This window comes from Cupressus sempervirens, chromosome 7 (assembly GCF_028749045.1).
Source record: "Cupressus sempervirens isolate cs-2001-9-10 chromosome 7, ASM2874904v1, whole genome shotgun sequence".
Classification (NCBI taxonomy): domain Eukaryota; kingdom Viridiplantae; phylum Streptophyta; class Pinopsida; order Cupressales; family Cupressaceae; genus Cupressus; species Cupressus sempervirens.
The window spans coordinates 651,312,647-651,332,036 of NC_143124.1; positions in this window are offsets into that span (position 1 = coordinate 651,312,647).

The window sequence follows — 19,390 nt, forward strand, 5'->3', positions numbered from 1 at the left end:
CTCTTCAAGGTTTTCTCTCTAATGTTCCTCTTTGTCTTCATAGCATTGGTCCATCTTTGTGTAATTGCCTTGAGTAAGACATCAAGTGCTTGGCCTTTTAGCTAATTTGGATCAGACTTCCATTCAACCATCTTTTCCAACAAAACATCCTCTATTTATTGCTGCTCCTCTTTGCCTTTGGATTCACATTTGATGAACTTGAATCCTATCATACCACTACCTTCCCTCAATCTCTCCAATTGTTACTCAAAGTTTAGTGGAGGATTCTTTAGTTGAAAGATAGGAGTGTTTTCCTCTTCATCATTATCCTGAAGTTTCAATTTCCTTTTGGACTTTCTTGTTGTAGTGATCATAGGGACAACTGCCTTCTTAAGTGTAGCTCTCTTAGGTGTTGATATGATCGCTTTCCCTTTTTCTTTGGAGGTTCCTCCTCCTCCTCTTCCTCCTCCTCCTCTTCTTCTTCCTCATCTTCACCTTTTCCCTTAGTGAACATGAGTGGGTCATGTTTCTTTGCTAATTTCTTCTTTAAGGTTTCCATCCTTTTCTTCCCCCATTTTAGAATTTGAGGAATCTCTATCTCTAGAGATATCTTGGATTTGGTTTCTTTATAAATTCCAAAATATGTTGCCTTAGGGTCAGTAAGCTCATTCAAAAGAGCCTCTATGATATCCTTGGTATCATCTATGTTTACCTCATACCCCAAGGTTTTTACCCATGCAATCCTTGGTATGACTGCTTGAATGTGAGTATTGTTACAAAAAAACTAGGAAATAGATGTCTTGAGCATATTGCTCAACCAATTGTCGAGGTATTGTAAACCTACTTTACATCTTTTCCTTGAAATTCTCAATATATGTGTCCATGATACCATCAAAATTCTCTCCCAAGTCATTTATGAAATCATTAATATGATAAATGACTAGTTTATCCTTACTCTAGACCACACTACCTTTGGATGGAAAGAACTTTTGCACTTAGAAAAAATAAACATACAAGGAGAGATCCAAACTTACATACATTTTTCTTTGATGCATGAATGATCTCCATGTTTTTACCTAGTTGGCTCAATTGCAACTTGGTGAGGTCAAAAGATAAGTTGTTCTTTACCACCTTGAATGCCAAATCAACTGCTTCATAGGGAACATTGTTTGACCTGATTGAAATGTAGATCTTATGAGCTATGATATGTATCCTAAATTTTATCTCCATGTTAGTGACATTATTCAATTTCATTCCATTCTACAAGGATCTTCTTATCAAGCTCATCACAAGTTAGGGTCTTAGTTATCTTGGGTTTGTCCAATATTGGGTAGCTCGTAACTCTGTGAATCATCTTCTTGGTGATCTTCACGGGTTGATCTAGTCATAAGGACATGTCATGAACCCTACTGAGGACATATCTTATCTATTTTACTTGGAAAATTTTCATCATGTACAATGCATGTGTCAAACCCTTGACTTCTAGATGTTTATGCTCATCCTTTAGTATTCCATTCTCACATAATGCATTATATGCTTCATTCATTTAAAATGAGCCTAATTCTTGAATTGTAGATTGATAGAATAATCTAGTATCATTGATTAACAGTACCTTAGGAGGAATAATCGAGTGTGCTCCCAATGGATCTTTTTGCTCTATAATTGCTGAGTAGAGCTTGAATTTTGGTGCTTCGCATACTGAATTTTTCAACATCTAAGAACCCTTCTCCACCTTTGAACTAGAAGTAGTTGCCATACTGCTCGATGAAAGAAGAATTCACAATGACTGATAACCTTTTTCTACAAATTTTCTCTCAACAGCTCACTCTTAATCACCCGAGGGCTCAAAATCGCTCTGAATTTTGAATGCAAGGTAAGAAATAAACCCTTGATTTCACCTTTTATGAAAAAATTGAATTTTTTTGGGCCTCTTAAATGCATCGTACAATAGTAGGTGGAATAGCTTGACAATGTCTTGGAATCATAAGCTCAACATGAATTGATCATCACACAACTCAGTTAGAACTAAATTTTAACTTATCTTTGCTCAAAGATAATAGACAGCTCAGTTACAACTAGGTTGTAACTCGGTTAAAAAATATCTTCCTTGCTTGACCTATTGCATCTAAACACACATACTTGGATTTTTCTTTCTAACATATCTAGAACTGATGTAAGATCTTGAATTCCCAGTTCCAGTCATTTCCTAGAATTCTTAGTTGGATGTGGATGCTTCACCCAAATCATTGGATTGGATGATAATAGATTCATTATCTTGCCTTGGGCTTTCCTCTGATTTCCTTACCCATTTATGATTCATGTAAGTCTTGATCTATTCAACCTTGGATTTTCCTTTGTTTTCTTCACCAGAATTTGCTATGGCTCTATTCATATAGTTTCTTTCCAAATGACCTATCTTTTTACATACATAACATCTTATATTAGTATTTATTTTTCTAAAGTGAGTCTTTACAAAATTCACTCCAATGTACCCATATTCTCCACAATGATGACATCTTCCCCATGTATTGTAGTCCTAACCAATAAATGCTCCTTGTATTGTTCCATTGTGTTGATTATTGGATTTGATCTACACTCTAAAGATCTATGACCATGCTTGTGAGATTTGAAACGATTCCCTTCAAAATTTGATCTAGATTTGCATTCGTTAGCTTTGTGTCCATATTTTTTGCAATTGTAGCAATGACCTTTGAACTTAGGTTTCATAGTATTTCTCTAAAAAACATTTGATGTATGACCTACCTTTCCATAATTGTTTTATTTAGGCCTTTTGTTCTTCTATTCTCCTTGCTATGATGATTCTCCTTTATCAGTATAGCCTAAATCAGTAGTGCCTTTAGGTATATTCAGAGTTTTCCCATATAATTGATTCACACTTTCTTGTGATTTTAATCTTCTTTCATTGAGTTCTTTTTCATCTCTTAGTTCATTCTAGAGTTTCTCATATTTTGCTCTTAGATTGGTGATTCCTTGATTTGCATCATCTAGCTAATTTTCCATGTCTATCTTTTGTCGAGATAGTTGTTGGAATTCATTAATATTTTCTTCTAATCTTGTAGCAAATAGTCCTCTGTCTTCATTTTCCATTTCCTTATCATTTATTGCTTTCTTCTTTTATTCTGTGATTTCACATAGCCTAATTGAGTGACTTTCTTGTTATCTTTTCAATTTTCTCACTTCTTCTTGTAGAGTAGAATTCCTTACTAGTAGATCTTCTATGGCTGCATCTACTTCTTTCAAACTTCTTTTTTTGCATAGATCTTCTATTATTTCTTTAATGTATATATTGTAACTCATTTGTATAACCAATTCTTTTCTTCTTTTTAGAGAGTGAGTGAGTTACTCCTTGAGTTTCTTGACTTGTTCCATAGGCATGTGTAGATCAAATTTATCATTTTCAACAACTTTCTCTAACTTCTACAATTCCATATCCTTAGATCTTTATTCTCAAGTTGTTAAGCCTTTGATAGGATAAACTTTCTCTGATACCAATTGTTCGTAATGTAATGACAAGCAAGTGATTAAGAGGGGGGGGGGGGGGGGGTGAATCAAGAATTGCTTTAACTTTTCACACTTATAATACTTTTCCTTTTACTTCATTAAATTATCTAATCTACTTTCATGTATCAACATAAAGCAATTTCAAAGAAATCAAGACCATCAACACTTTGACACAATATTTGGTAACCAAGAAGCCCTCCAAGGAGAAGGTAAAACTAGGGTAAGGATGACACCTACAATGCTTGACCACTGTAGTAATAAATTTGGCACATTAGGGCTTACAATTGATCACTTTTGGTGATCTACTCTGTTAGGAGTATGAAGGACTATTAGGTCCACTTTGTGAAAGGATTTTATAATACAATGAATTATGTACTCTATTAAGAGATCCAAAAAAGGACTATTAAGTCCACCTAGTTAGTGGATTTGACTTATGCACCTGTTAGGATGAATCATTAGGTTGATCTCTATTATGCAACTCTATTTTTTGATATAGATCCTTTAAATACTATGATCACCTAGCTGTGATAGATAAGTCTCTACTTTTCCCTTTATACTACTTTGTAGCCTACTTACTCAATCTGCTCCATATTCACTTCTTGTCTTCAAATATTCATGTATCTCACACATTACTCCTTAGACTAATGAATTTGCCTTCCTTATATATTCCTTAAAAAATAACTTCATACCAAGTAGGCTTACATAAGAGATAACTTAACAATAACCAGATTCTACCTTCAAGTTGGCCAAAAGCTAATGTTGTAGATGTATAGAGGTTGGTTGATGTATAGAAGGAGTAGACATTGATGAATGAAACTTGATATTGTTCTTTTGAAGAATGTGAGTGAGCTCATCAATCTTCTTATGAAAACATCTATGCTCATCATGTGCTATCTTTTTACAATATGCACATTTCTCTCTTTTTCTTCTAGATGATTCCTCTCTTGAAGAGGACTTGGATTCAAACTTATGTTGTAAAGGAGAGTTAACAACTTTATCATGTTTCTTAGTATCCCTATGTTGTTTCTTCCTTTTCCTTTGGAAGCCTTTGAAGAGGAGGTATTTGCAACCAATACTTGATGCTTTGAAGGTTTTAGTTGACCCATGCATGATAACTTTGCTTGTTCCCTCATGAATTGAGCTACAGATTCATCATGAGAAGTAATTTTGTATACACTACCAAGAGCATCCATAGTGATGAGAACCATTTATGTCCCATTTCACACCATATTTCATTCTATTTCACACACTATCATACACATTTCTTTATTCCACTTTCATATATATTAATGTGTTATTATAATCTCTTGTTGCATATGATCAAATTTTAATAAGTGATATTTAGTTTTGTTTTGGGATTAAAATATGAAAAGTTATAAATTTATTGTCTTACTAATAAATGTTATTTTAAGTCTTGTAAATGACATCTTGTAGCATGTTGATGGAAGGGGAAAACTTAAGAGTTCTTGTCAATTTTTTGACTTTCTATTGCTTGTCAGATAGGACCTGTCAACTACCAGACAAACTCCATGTCGCTTGTTGGACAAAACCCAAACCTCTTATTACTTGCCAAACTTCTTGTCGCTTGTCGGAAAAGACTTAAACTTCTTGTTGCCAACCATATATTATACATTTTGTGTCACCCACAAGTTTATTTTCTAGCAAATGAATTTTTGTCATAATATTAGTTTCCATTAGATATTTTGATTATTTTATTGTAACTAAATTAGTATGTTGTTTATGATTCAATGGAAGAGAATTCACATAAGAAATAATATCCTATTTTGTTGTAACTATGAACTAAATCAACTCCTAAATTATAGGGAAGTCGTTTCCAACAAATAGAAAAGTCAAATGTGAACCAAAAAATAATAACAAATTGGCATGAAAATAGGAAATATCTTGGAGTCATATTATTAAACAAATATGAGCTATGTGAAAGGAAAATGGATAATCATTCACATTTATTACTTCTTTGGTAAATGGAAAATTGCAATTGCATGACTAGACTTGCGAGAAAAGGTTTTATTTAATCCACTTGCAAACTAGGAGCAAGGGTCCACTCCTTGGGAAGCTTGGTGATGTTTTTTTTAATGTATTTTATTTCAGTTTGATTTTATTTTGTTAAGATAGATTTAATCTATAATTTTTTGTTTTAACTATTTTTCTTTTATTAGCTCTAATTATTTGAGTAAGTGTATTATTTTAATTAGTTAAAATTTGTTTAATTAAGATAGTTATATATTATTTTAATAATTGTGTAATTTTCATTAGTTTGATTATATTTAATTACTTTAAGATTGTTCATATTTACTTTAATGAATGTGAGATTTAAGTTATATTAGTTTAATTTTCATTAAATATTTATGCATTGGCTTGGTTTGGAAAAAGTTGATTAATGTTTGATTTTAGTATTATTAACTTGATGAGTTGTTTCACTTTCTTTTATTATTTGTTTTTTTTGATGTATGTGTATTTCTAGTTGCTAGGAAGTGATAGTTCCTATCTTTGGAACTATTTTTTAATTTTGTAGGTTCCTTTTCATAGCTACATTCATCCACGCTTGGCTTTCTGTCTTCATCCCTTGAGCAGACAACCACTATATCTTTCATCAGTTTAGAACACTAGATTGACATTGAGATGCAAGATGAATTGGCTCATTTATTAGCAATATTAGAACCACAGTTTATCCCTATATGTTTGGCATCATTTCCAAGGAAAGGTATTAAAGGCATGAAATCATAGTAAGCCAAGTGTGTCTAATTAACTGCTGACCTTGCCCAATTTGGTACCTTAGGTTTGCGCTATAGTAAATCATTTATATGCATTGTTTTAGATTTTGCAAGTAGGCCTTAGATGTTAGATTAAAATTTTATGTTATCGCTTGTTGTTGTGAGTATTTGGTCAAAAAAATGTGCAAGTAAATTTGAAGAAAAATGCTAAAAATGATGCATTTTCAAGGTAGTTATGAAAAATGCTCCAAAAATGCAAAATTCAAAGGGAACAAAAGAAGCAAAATCAATAAAACAATTTGTTACCCCAGACCCCTACTGTCAATTTTAACAACAAAAGAAGAAATTAGTGGGGGAATCACATTGACCAAAGGTGATATTTTTACAAACTCTCTACCTAATGAATATAATATAGATGATCTTAATCTTCCATTATCATAGGTATGTACAAATAGTATCTTTATGTTTGACCAAGAGGAAATCATTGGTGAATTCTTAGAATAATATGATTTTGAGAATGATAATTTCACTATTTGTTGTTCTATTTGTTACAGGCAAGTGATAAATTCATCTGCCCAAACAATAAAAAACACATGGTGAATAAAGTACAAGATCTTTGTGAACCTCTCCATGCTAATGATGCAAGTGAAAAAGTCTTGTTTATAACTAGTGAACAATTTCAAACGCAAAAATCATGAAGATCAAGGTATGAATCATCACTCTTTTGCATTGCAAAGACAACATGTTTCTTCAAACATAATTTTCCATCTAGTATGCACAATAAATGTAATCATGCATACTCACAACAACCCATATATCCATCTTATATTCTACCATCTCCATTATTCATGTCTAACTCATATTCACCTAGTCTATATCCAATACAACCCTTTTCATTATCTTTAATTTGTTCATTTCATCCGGAATCCATTCCAACATATCCACCAACGGAATCCACAATTCCTAATAAAAACTCACATAATAAGGTGGTTCCAACTACATATAATGATGAGATTTTGATGATCCTTTTATGTTCTCTTAATGTGCATGAAATTGATGGTGTGACAAAACAATGTGATTTTTGTTTAAATGAATAAGAGGAGTGTATTTATCAATTCACAAACCACCAATTTCGTTCTTCTTATCTACTTCTTGAATCATTAATTTTTGAGATATTTGACACACATATGGAAAAAATCCATTATGATTTCATCATTAAAAAGGTATATATGTGTGTTGGAATAAATCAAGCACTAAAAGTTGATCTATTATATATCTTAATTATTCCAGAGTTGTGTGTGATGAAAAATGATATCTTACAAGATTTATTCTCTAAAAAAGTTTTAATATTCAAACATCAAGATCTTGGGAGACCTAGAACAAAAATGAATATCACTTGTTGATTTAGGTCTAGTTGATTAAAAATAAATTGAAGGATTTGAATGCATTCATGACCAAATAAAATATATTACATATGGATTATTCATTCATTTAACAAGAATCAAGGTAGCAATATCTATATATTTCTCTTTCTTGGTTCTTGTATCTTAAGATGATCATTCATATATAATAGGCACTAAATCACTTTCTTTATTCCTTGGATGATTTAAAAACTCTTACTTTTGTAATGTGGTATTAAGGAGAAATCCATAGAATTACTAAAGCTCAATAAATCCTTAAATGTCTTTCTCACTTTATTTCATTCTTTGGATTATCTTAATGTTTTCATGAACTTGTAGCATGGAGTTAAGTTGGAGGGAAATCCACCCAATTTTGTGGTTCTTGATTGATTTCCAATAAAGCTTCATTAATTATTTCATTGTTCTTTCTAGTAAAACTCCACATGTGAGATCTCAACCAATTCAAGCTATGTGTTCTTGTGTTGATTTTCCTTGATAATATATGTACACAAGAATGTATTTGTAGTATCCATTTTATTATTACTAAGTATCTATTCATATTAATAACTCTACCTATAATGTGAAAAAATAAATTGCTTAATGGTAGGGATATTGAATGGATGATATTGCTTTACTATACTTGATATGCTTGGTCTTGAAAATGTGGTTACATATCACTTATTGTGGTGGGTTGATATCTTTGCGCTGATATCAGTTGGCAACATTTCCTACATAAGAATCTAATAGTGTTGGCTTTGCTAACATTTTATTGGCCTTGTTAGTTATACATAATATATTAGTTTCTATTGTGCTTCACTATTAAATATTACATGGAAAATTCTCACTTGGTATATTTGAGATGTTCACCAACCACATATGATAGTTCTCTTCTTTGGTTCTAGAGGGTGGTCTGTAACTTGGTCCATGAGATTCATGAATCTTGTAGAGATATTTCATAGAGATATAAATTTGGAGACAACTTGAAGACATGCATAAGGACCTTGGGCATATTGCAGATAATCACATTCTTTCTAGAGATGTGTCTATATTTGCCTCTTATTTTATGGACTCTTATTTTATGGACACATTGGCAACTACAATTGGTCTTTCACTCTATCACCTTGTCTTTGGTAATGAAGGTTGGTTATTTCATGCAATGGATACCTCTTTTTCTTACCAATATAAGATACCATAGCTTTATGTGGTTTTATCATAGAGAAATATGTATTTTGAGGATTATCATTGTTATGAGTAATTCTTATAGCTAAGTGTGTAAGTATGTTCTAAAGTTATACAAGAAGCTTCTAGATTCAATGACATGAGATACATGGATCAAGATTAGTTTTGTGGGAAAGTGGTTACCATGGTCAGGTTATTCTTATTCATCATTTCAAGTTCATTATGAAGTTGAGTTTCAATAGTACCTTTCATGAGGTCAAGGAAAAAACTCAAGTTTTGGGCGATATCATTTTTCATCATCCATGTAAGGATTTCTTTTTCTATGGTCATTCTATGTAGTGATTATAAAAATGAAAAAAAGAAAAGAAAAAAAAGACAAAAATCAATAAAAGATCCAATAATGCAAACCTTTGGGTGTTTTTGGCCAGTTAGTATCTGAAAACCAATTTCCAACATATATTAACTGCAAAATAAATTCTTAATGGTGAAAACTATTTTTACAATGCCATTAAGTGATGAGTGATTGAAAATTGGCTTTCTAGCAATCACTTGTCAATATAAAAATTTGAGAAACTTAAAAAATGGAAAAAAGAAAAAGAAAAAAAGAGAGAGAGGAAAAAAATGCAGTAATTGGTTTTCTTGGTCTTTCTGCTAATCATTCTTTTGAGGAACACTCATTGGTTTATGTGGTTCTTTTACTCTTGGCACCTCCTTCCGCTCACTCTTAAAGCTCTTATTCACTATGGTCATCAACACTTTGATCACCCATAGTATGTTTTGCATGTTCAATTGAGGTGCTTCAGTGGAATGTGCTACCCACTATTTGTTCTCGATCTACAATGCTTTAGTTTGATGATGTTGATTCATAACATTTTAGTTCCTATTACATTTTTTGGTTCTTTCAAGTGGTATGCTCTCCGGTGCTTTTAGTTAGATGGAGGTCTTTTGTGGTGTTGTAGTTTTGGATGCCATACTTAGTTCCTTATTGCTGATTCATCAATTTTGGAGGAGGCAGTCATTGAGTTTCTCTATGTTCCAGCCTTGGTCTCTTTGAACATACATGTTGGTAAAACAATCAATTTTATTTTTCATTATTTTATCTCCCAACTTTATTTATATTGCTTATTATATTGATTATCATGCAATGCCCCTCCCTTACCTTTCCTTGTTTCCCATGGACAGTAAACCCATTCAGTTGGGGGGAGGTTTCACATCCTATTCCATATTACTTCCATCCTTTATAATTCCATTTTTTGTCTCTCATTTCACCCATTTTAAATAAGCTTGTGTGTTGAGAGATTAAAATTTCACAAGCCCTCATGTATGTAATCTTTTCAATCATAATGCTATAAAAAAAAGGAGAAAAGAAAACAAATGATGATAAAAATTTAAAGGAGGCATCAGTATTAGAAAAAAAAAAATTGAAAAAAGAAATCGCTAAAGCTTGTCATGTGATAGAAAGAAAGTGATTTGTGTTTATACATGAGTTATAATGGTGTAGGTTGGAGATGAAGCTCAATGCTATAAACCCCAAAAGGCAACCAACTCAAATCAAAGATATCTTTCTCATATTGATTGCATGAGGATGTGGAATATGCTAAGGTGGGGGGAATGGCGAGAACCATTTATGTCCCATTCTACACCATATTTTATCCTATTTCACACACTATCACACACATTCTATATTCCACTTTCATATATAATAATGCATTATTAAAATCTCTTGTTGCATATTAATAAGTGATATTTAGTTTAGTTTTGGGATAAAAATATAAAAAATTATAAATTGACTGTCTTTACTAATAAATGTCATTTTAAGTCTTGTAAATGACATCTTGCAACATGTTGATGGAAGGAGAAAACTTAAGAGTTCTTGTCAATTTTTGGACTTCTTATCACTTGTCAGATAAGACTTGTCAACTACCAGACAAACTTCATGTCACCCGTCAGACATAACCCAAATCTCATATTGCCTGCTAGACTTCTTGTTGCCTATCGGACAAGACTCAGACTTCCTATCGCCAACCAAATATTATACATTTTGTGTTGCCCATGGGTTTAATTTCCAATAAATAATTTTTTCCATAATGTTAGTTTTGATGAGATATTTTGGCTATTTTATTGTAACTAAATTAGTATGTTGTTTATGATTCAATGGAAGAGAATTTACGTAAAAAATAATATCCTATTTTGTTGTAACTATGAGTTAAATCAGATCCTAAATTCTAGAGAAGTTATTTCAACCAAATAGAAAAATCAAATGTGAACCACAAAATAATATCAAAGTGGCATGAAAATAGGAAATAACTTGGAGCCATATTATTATATAAATATGAGCTATGTGAAAGGAAAAATGGATAATCTTTCACATGTATTACTTCTTTGATAAATGAAATTTGCAATTGCATGATTGGACCTGTGTAGAAGAAGGTTTTATTTAATCCACTATGCAAACCAGGAGCAAGGGCCCATTCCTTGGGAAGCTCAGTGATGTTTTTTTATGTATTTTATTTCAATTTGATTTTATTTTCTTAAGATAGATTTAATTTATATATTTTTTATTTTTATTTTTTTCTTTTATTAGCTCTAATTATTTTAGTAAGTGTGTTATTTTCATTAGTTAAATTTTGTTTAATTAAGAAAGTTGTATTTTATTTTAATAATTGTGTGATTTTAATTAGTTTGATTGTATTTAATTAAGATTGTTCATATTTACTTTAATGAATGTGAGATTTAAATTATATTATTTTAACTTTCATTAAATATTTATGCATTGGGCTTGGTTTGGGAAAAGTTGATTAATGTTTGATTTTAGTATTATTAATTTTGTGAGATGTTTTATTTTATTTTTATAAATTATTTGTTTTGTTTGAAGTGTGTGTAGTTTCAGTTGCTAGGAAGTGATAGTTCCTATCTTTGGAACTGTTTTATCTTTTGGTGCTTCCTTTTCATAGTTGCATTCATTCACACTTGGCTTTCTATCTTCATCCCTTGAGCAAACAACCACTATACCTTTCATTAGTTTACGACCCCAAATTAACATTTATATGCAAGATGAACTGGCTGATTTATTAGCAATATTAGAACCAATGTGTATCCCTACACATAGTTGTTGAATACAATTATTTAATTGTATGTTGTCTTTGATGTTACACAAATGTCAAGTCTTCACCAAGCAATTAGCATCAGTCAAGCTCACTCGGGCATTGAAGGAAGTTTCCTGTGTATGTCGAGCATTCGAGGAAAGTTTGCAGGTAAATAATGTTAACCATGTTCACTTTGTTACCAAAGGAAAGTTGGCATGGAACCAATGTTAACCGAGCTCACTTAGTTACCAAAGGAAGTTTGGAGGAAAGTCTTTTATGAGTTAGTGTTGACCTAGTTTTGTTGGCTAACAAAGAATTTTCCTATATCAACATATTGGATCTGCCAGTTTTGTTGGTTAGTTCTAGCCGACTCAAGGGATGAATATTATGTGTTCAAAAGTGTATTCAAGCTGACTTGACAAGGTAAATCATATAAATATAAGGTCAATTTGAGGATTGAATAAGTGGAACAAGTGGAAGAGAAGAAGATGAATGAATGAAGTGAGTTTGAAAGATAATAGAGTATCTAGAGTTGACTGAGCTGGAAAGATAAATCTGATCAAGTATTCAAGCTAGAACTAAGATCTAAAATCAACACAATCAATTACATCCAAAATCAAGTCAAATCATTATTACTCTCTAATAATTGTAGCAATGAATCAAATCTCTTAACAACGTTAGCCTAACAACTATTTTTGTAAATCCTCTAACAAGGTGTCATTTCTAGATTGAAGTGTTTGAAGACCTCTAACAAGGCCACTCCTAATAGGATGAATTAAATACTTTAATAGGGTTACACCTAATAGTGTTTTTTGTACCTTTAACAGGGTTGGCTCCTAAGAGGGCTCACTTCAGAAGACTAAAAAATAGTAACTAGTTGCAATTGGTGGTTTTCCCAAATTCAGTTTCCATATTAAATCTTGGTGTCTCTTGTGTTCATGTTATTTGATTTATGAAACTAAGTTAATTAAAATTAAACAAACTAAACATCTTAAGAAGTGATTATTCCAATTTTTACCGAGTGACAATAATTCTTAGTGTAAATTAAGTGTTACTGTGTTAACTGAGTTACAACAATATTTCAATTTTAGCAGAGTTTTTGTTTTGTATTCTATTGACATCTTAAGGGATCTTGGATTTTTTTTTTGTGGTAACTGATTCACCCCTCCTCTCTCAGTTACTCCTCTTATATTTCCAACAATAGTAGCATAAAAAATGGAAATAAATGTTGAATATTTAGGACATGGCTTGGAAAGAATTGATAATATCAATTGTTCACCATCTTTAGTAATACCACAATTAGAAAGCCCTAATCTAATAGAATTGAAATTAGAATAAAAGTCTTCAACATTGTGAAAATAAAAAAAGATTTAGACCTATGAGCTCATTCTCCGATTTGAATTTTCTCATTCTATTAGGTTTACCAAAGATTCCTTCCAATATTGTCCAAGCATCATTAGGATGTGTACAAGATGAAATATGATGTAGAAAATCATTACAGATGGTTGATCTAAGAGTGCCAAGTGCTTTATCCCTTCAACCAAACTATTTCCTCCTTTCAACAACACCTTGACCTAGTTCTAGACCCTATCTAAGAATCATTCTGAGCAATTTGATACTCATCAACTGATTTGAAACTGCTTATTTCCATTCATGATAGTAATATGTAGTGATCAATGATACTTTTGAAAATTCCATCATGAAAGCAAATGATGATTGAAACCAACTAATATCTCCTTCAAATAACTAGAGCAAATCAGAAAACTAAAATCTAAGTATTGAACAAGTGTAATGTAGCCCAAATATGACCTATTTTTGAAAGTGATATGTCCACTCCAAATCACCTAAAATTGATTGTAGATCTAGAAACTATAGGAAAATCATGCACTTTCAAAAAACATTGCACCTGAAAATGTTACCATATCTACCCAAAAGAAGCCTTATAAGTTGCAAAATTTGGGATTCAAAATTTTTAGAAAAACTCAAAAACAAAGATCAAAAATGACTTGCACCACTAATGTAGATCATGAAGTTCTACCCCAAAATAAAAATCATTTCTCGAAAAAAGGAGTCTAGATGACTGAGATATCATTGTTTGAAAATTGCCTTTGACATTATTTTTCCTGAATTGTTGTTGTCGCACTTCCAAAAATCAAATGGCTCTTGATTTGGCTTCAAATGTTTGATATTATGAAACAAAATTTGATTTAAGGGTTTTTGTACCTCCTCTATATGATGCCAACCTTTGATTTACACCAGCAAGCTCCAATTTTCACCTACAATAGAAAGTCACAAAATATGAAACCCCAAGTTTCCTCCAAATAGATGATGAAATGACGATGTCCAAATTGCCAATTCTGCACCAGTAATGAGTCAAGACAAGATTGCACTTCTTGAGAAGAGGTCTTCACACCTTGAGATCTTTGATACTATTTTAGAGTTTTAGGTGACTTTACAACTCCCTAAGGATCAAATGAAAGACCAAGATAACATCCACACAAGTTTGGAAAGATAATTGCATTAAGATGCAAGAATGATATTATTGATAATAGATTTCCATGACATGATTGAAATGTACATAAAATGCCTCCTTATATAGGAATGACAATAAGAGACAAGGATAAGGAGAAGATAAGCTATCACCTACACAAGGTGGATCATCCTCCGTTATGTAATGAAGTATGTGCAATGATGAGGATGATAATGTGATATGTGTTTTTCCTATTCAGTATTGAGGGGGGGGTGAATTAGTACACACTTTTTCAAACTCTATTGGCTATTATATTAATATTTCTCACACACTTGGTTACTATCTCTTTAATTTTTAGAGAAATAATAAATGCTATGCAATAAAACCATACAATATTCCACATAGAAGCATACATCAATGACACATATATTTTTACGTTGGAAACCCCTATGTGAGGGTGAAAACCATGGTGCGATTATCATACCCACTAGCCTTTTATTTGAAGAAAAAGTGTTCCCTGTTAAAGGCTTACATCTCTTCCTTGTAAGAACACATTCTATTAGGAAAATCAGTAACCTATTAGGATTACAAAAACATGTTAAGGCTACCTTCCTAGAGGATATTTAGATCTCTTTCTAAGAGACACCTTGTTAGAGGATTTCAAAGACTTCTTACAAGTCTTCCCAATTAAAGGCTTACAATAAATGTAATGGTTAGGAAAAAAACTAACGTAGTGATCTAATTATATGCAACACCTTGCCTGATAGATCCTTTGTCACATTCTCTTGAAGATGCTTTGATCTCCCTCTACTACTCTGGATTGGATGAGCTTCCTCCTTCTCTTTGTTCTTATTGTTCTCATGCTCTTGACACTCATTGTAGCTCCTTATTTGCAACTGCCTTCCTTTGATGGATTCTCTGGCTTTGATAGTTGTGGAGACAATGATGTTCTTGGATTTTTTCTTTTGAACAATAGTCTTTTTCACTTTTTTTTTTGGACCAACAACTCCACTCTTTTCTTGTGTGTTAAGTAATCCTTAAATTACTTCCTTAAGATATAGATAGAAACCCTAAACTTATCTCACTCAAACTACAATTTGAATTTTGAACTCCATAGTGAGCATAGTCATAAGACACCTATGACTACCTATCTATAAACTCATATCCTTATAGGCCAACTTGAGCATTTGCAAGTCTACAACTAGACTTGTGACCTTGTGTGCTTTAGCCACATTCTATTGCACTACTCTACTACATGTCTTTGTTGTGTTCAAACCTTACTCTTGTATTTTCACATCAATGATGACTAGGTTGTGATCACTTAGCATTCATGCCTCTCTCTTCACTCCACTTTCTTGACCAATATGCCAATTTACCAGTGGTTGCACTTGGAACACTTTGAGATTTCTTGTTAACTAGTTTTCAATTAATGACAACACAATCTTTTAACTCAATACTTTGAGTTCATCGCTCACCACTTGCTTGGTTGAGGTAACTTAGTCTAACAATCTCCCCCTTTAGAATTTATGGAAAAATGTTTTTATACCACTTCATAGGTTAACAAGATACTTAGGTTGAGACCTGACCCGTCCCAATGCTAGCCGATTTATTCTGCCTATTTGTGTTAGTAGACTATTTCTTTCTTTTCTTTGTTCTCCTTGATTTTCTTTCTCCATGTAACATTTGGCTTGGGTGTTTTTTTATGTTCACCTTTGTATGTGCTCCCCCCTGAGGTGTATACTCCCCTTATGGTGTTTTTTTTCTTATATATATATATATATATATATATATATATATCTTTTCTTCTCCCCCTTTTATAACTTTATATTTCTTCTATTTCTTCTCCTCCTTTTTGTCATCAATAACAATGGGAAGAGTGAAGGTAGGATGAAGGCATGGTACTTATTGTTTGCTTCCTCTATGATGTCAATCCCTTGGCTCCATATGTTTCATAGCTTTTTGAAAATTTCTTTGTACTTTTCTCTAGTTGAGTTGAGAAGGGTCTCCCATAACTCCTTCAAATCTTTGAGTGTAATGATTGCACTTCATAGCTCTGCTAATTTCCTGTAAGGTGTTGCATCGATCTCTGTGGGTGCTAAGGGAAGTGGCTCATCGACACCTTTTAGAGTTGCACTGATAGATAAAATCATTGGAGTTAAGAAGAATTAAAGCTCCATCAATTTAATAGATCTCTTCTCTTCTTCAGCTAGTATCTAGTGTAACGATAACATTGTGTTTTGTATCTTGGTGATGTGGTCTACTAAAGATCTAGAGAGTGGATTAAATAATTGTGTGGTTGTGTCAAATTTTTATTGAGCCTTTTATTTTGACTAGTCAAGGTCATTGGTTAGGGTGCGTGATGAGATTGGTTTCTTAATTAATAGGGTTATTTCACTCAAATATTCTAACACCTCATCTTTGAGTGTCTTGAGTTCCTCCTTTTTCTCTTCGACAAGTTTCTTATCCTCTTCAAGAGTTTCATGGAAACATTTTGTTCTAATATTATTGGTAGCTTGACTACCTCATCATGAAGATGTCTCATAACATATTTGATTTGACTAATCAGATCATCATCTTCATTGTAGGTTGTTGTAATGCCCCACAAAGGAATCCAAAAGAAATTAACATAAAGTTTCACTAAGTTTTCCAAACATTTAAAAAAGAAGAAGATAATAACATCAATAGATAACATAGCAAAAGCAATAACTCACATACAACCATCCAAAATATATTACATCTCTTAAGGGTTCCATGACATTGAATCACATGTATAAGTTATTTAATATTAAATCTAACACATGACCAAAAACCACATCATGGAATAACCATAAGTAAAAATCCAATTAAATAATATATAATTACACTTGGCATAACTAGAATGCATAATCACCCATTGTACAAGTCACAAGGTATGAAAAGCTCAAATAATATACATCATAAATAAATACATCATCTCATAAGATCTTTGATAATCAAGTACAATATAATAGAATATAACCATCCATTAGAAACACAAGATCCTATTGAAAGGAACAACTACACTAGTACATCCAACAATGACATCCAACTATCATATCTCAATGGTATAAGAAACACTACCACCCGACCTCGTGGAACCTAAATGGCCTACTCCCACTATTTTGAGGAGATAATCTCAAGTCCCAAACTGATATCAATCCACAAGTCATAACTAACATCTAAGTGAAGGAAAACCTATTAGCAATCTATCTCAAAGGTACCAAGACACAAGTAACATCTAATCCTAGAGACAACAAAGACACATAGGAAATCTACTATGCAAGTGGGAATGTGTCATCACATGAGCCAACTCTAAGGTTAACCTGGCAACCTCTTTGGACTCCAGCCCCCTAGTATCCCTATGCAACATTAGTATCCTTTTGTATAGGCAAGGCATACTAACGAAGGAAGATCGCAACCAAATATCCTCTCTACTCCCATCCTAGCTTGTACTAGAACTCAAGGAAAGGATTGGGAAAAATATTGACTCTTATTAATTCATTTTAATCTCATTTAATTAAATTTTATCACTTATTAAAATAACTTACAATGGGTTATCTAAGTAGCCTCTTTAGGGCTCTGATCTCCATCGCAAGCCACTTCCCAACATATAAATAGATTACTTTCCTTAAGCTCATGAAAAATACAACTCATAAAATCATAATTTTTACCATAGTCCTTTACAAGAGATTGGAAAGCACCTAAAGATAAAACACAATATTCACCTTAGTCCTTTAAAAGCAACTAGAAAGCACCTAAAGATAAAACACAGTAATCACCTTGGAAAGCATTAGAAGATAAAACACAATAATCACCTTAGTCCTATACAAGGAATTGGAAAGCACTAGAAGATAAAACACAGTAATCACCTCAGTCCTATACAAGCAACTAGAAAGCACCATAAGATAACCGATCAAAAACTCAAAGGTTACAACAAGAAAGTCACAATAATCACCTCAGTTCTATACAAGCAATTGGAAAGCATCAATCAAAACTCATCATAGAAACACATGACACATCACCATGGTTAGGTATAAAAGATCATATAAATAAGATCATCACAAAAAAAAACTCCCCAAGCCTCTTGTAAACATCATGATTGGTCAATGCACTAAGTCAACCCCAAACCCAACACAAAGTAAACATACATCATAGAATGTGTAGTTTCATAATTTTTTTAAGTTTTTAAAACACAAGATTTTGATTAAACAATAGGGTTTTCATTTTCATTTTTCAAGTATCAAATTTACTAAGTTTTTTTGAATAAACATGCTAAATATAATTTCCCTAATATTAGGAACCATTTCCTTATAACTAATTCCATTTTTCTTTTTAAACACAATATCACCCTCAATTAAAAAATTACTCCTAAATACGATGAAATTCATTTATTTATTTATTTAAATATATAATATATATTTTTAAATAACATAATTTTTTTAATATGAAATTAAATATTATTATTAAAATTTAATAGTAATAATTTACTATTTATTATAATATTTATTAAATTATTAATAAAATAACGTATATTAAATTAATAATAATATATATTAAAATTAAATAATATAACAATTAACTATTAATAAAACTAATAATAATATTAATTACTAAATAAAATCTAATATAAAACTAAAAAAAAAACCATATAGTGATTTAACAAATCGTGACTCCAACAACAAGGGGAGGCCACTTTGGCAGTGTTCGCTGCCTTGGCAGTGTCCTACCATCATAGCTAAGGGGGGGAGGGAGGTCACAACGCCTCCTCTCTCTTTTTTTTGTATATATATTTTTAATTAAAAATTTCTTAAACTAAAGCAGGCACACCCCCATGATTAAAAGACATAATTTTTATAAAATCCAGCAATGGCCTTGTATGCAACTTTTTCCAGCAGATTCTTTTATTTTAATAAAAAGAATGGTATTCCCAATTTGATTTCCAATTTAAAATAGATCTCATTCTTGAATAAAAAGAAACCCTATCTAAGTTGATAATCCCAAATA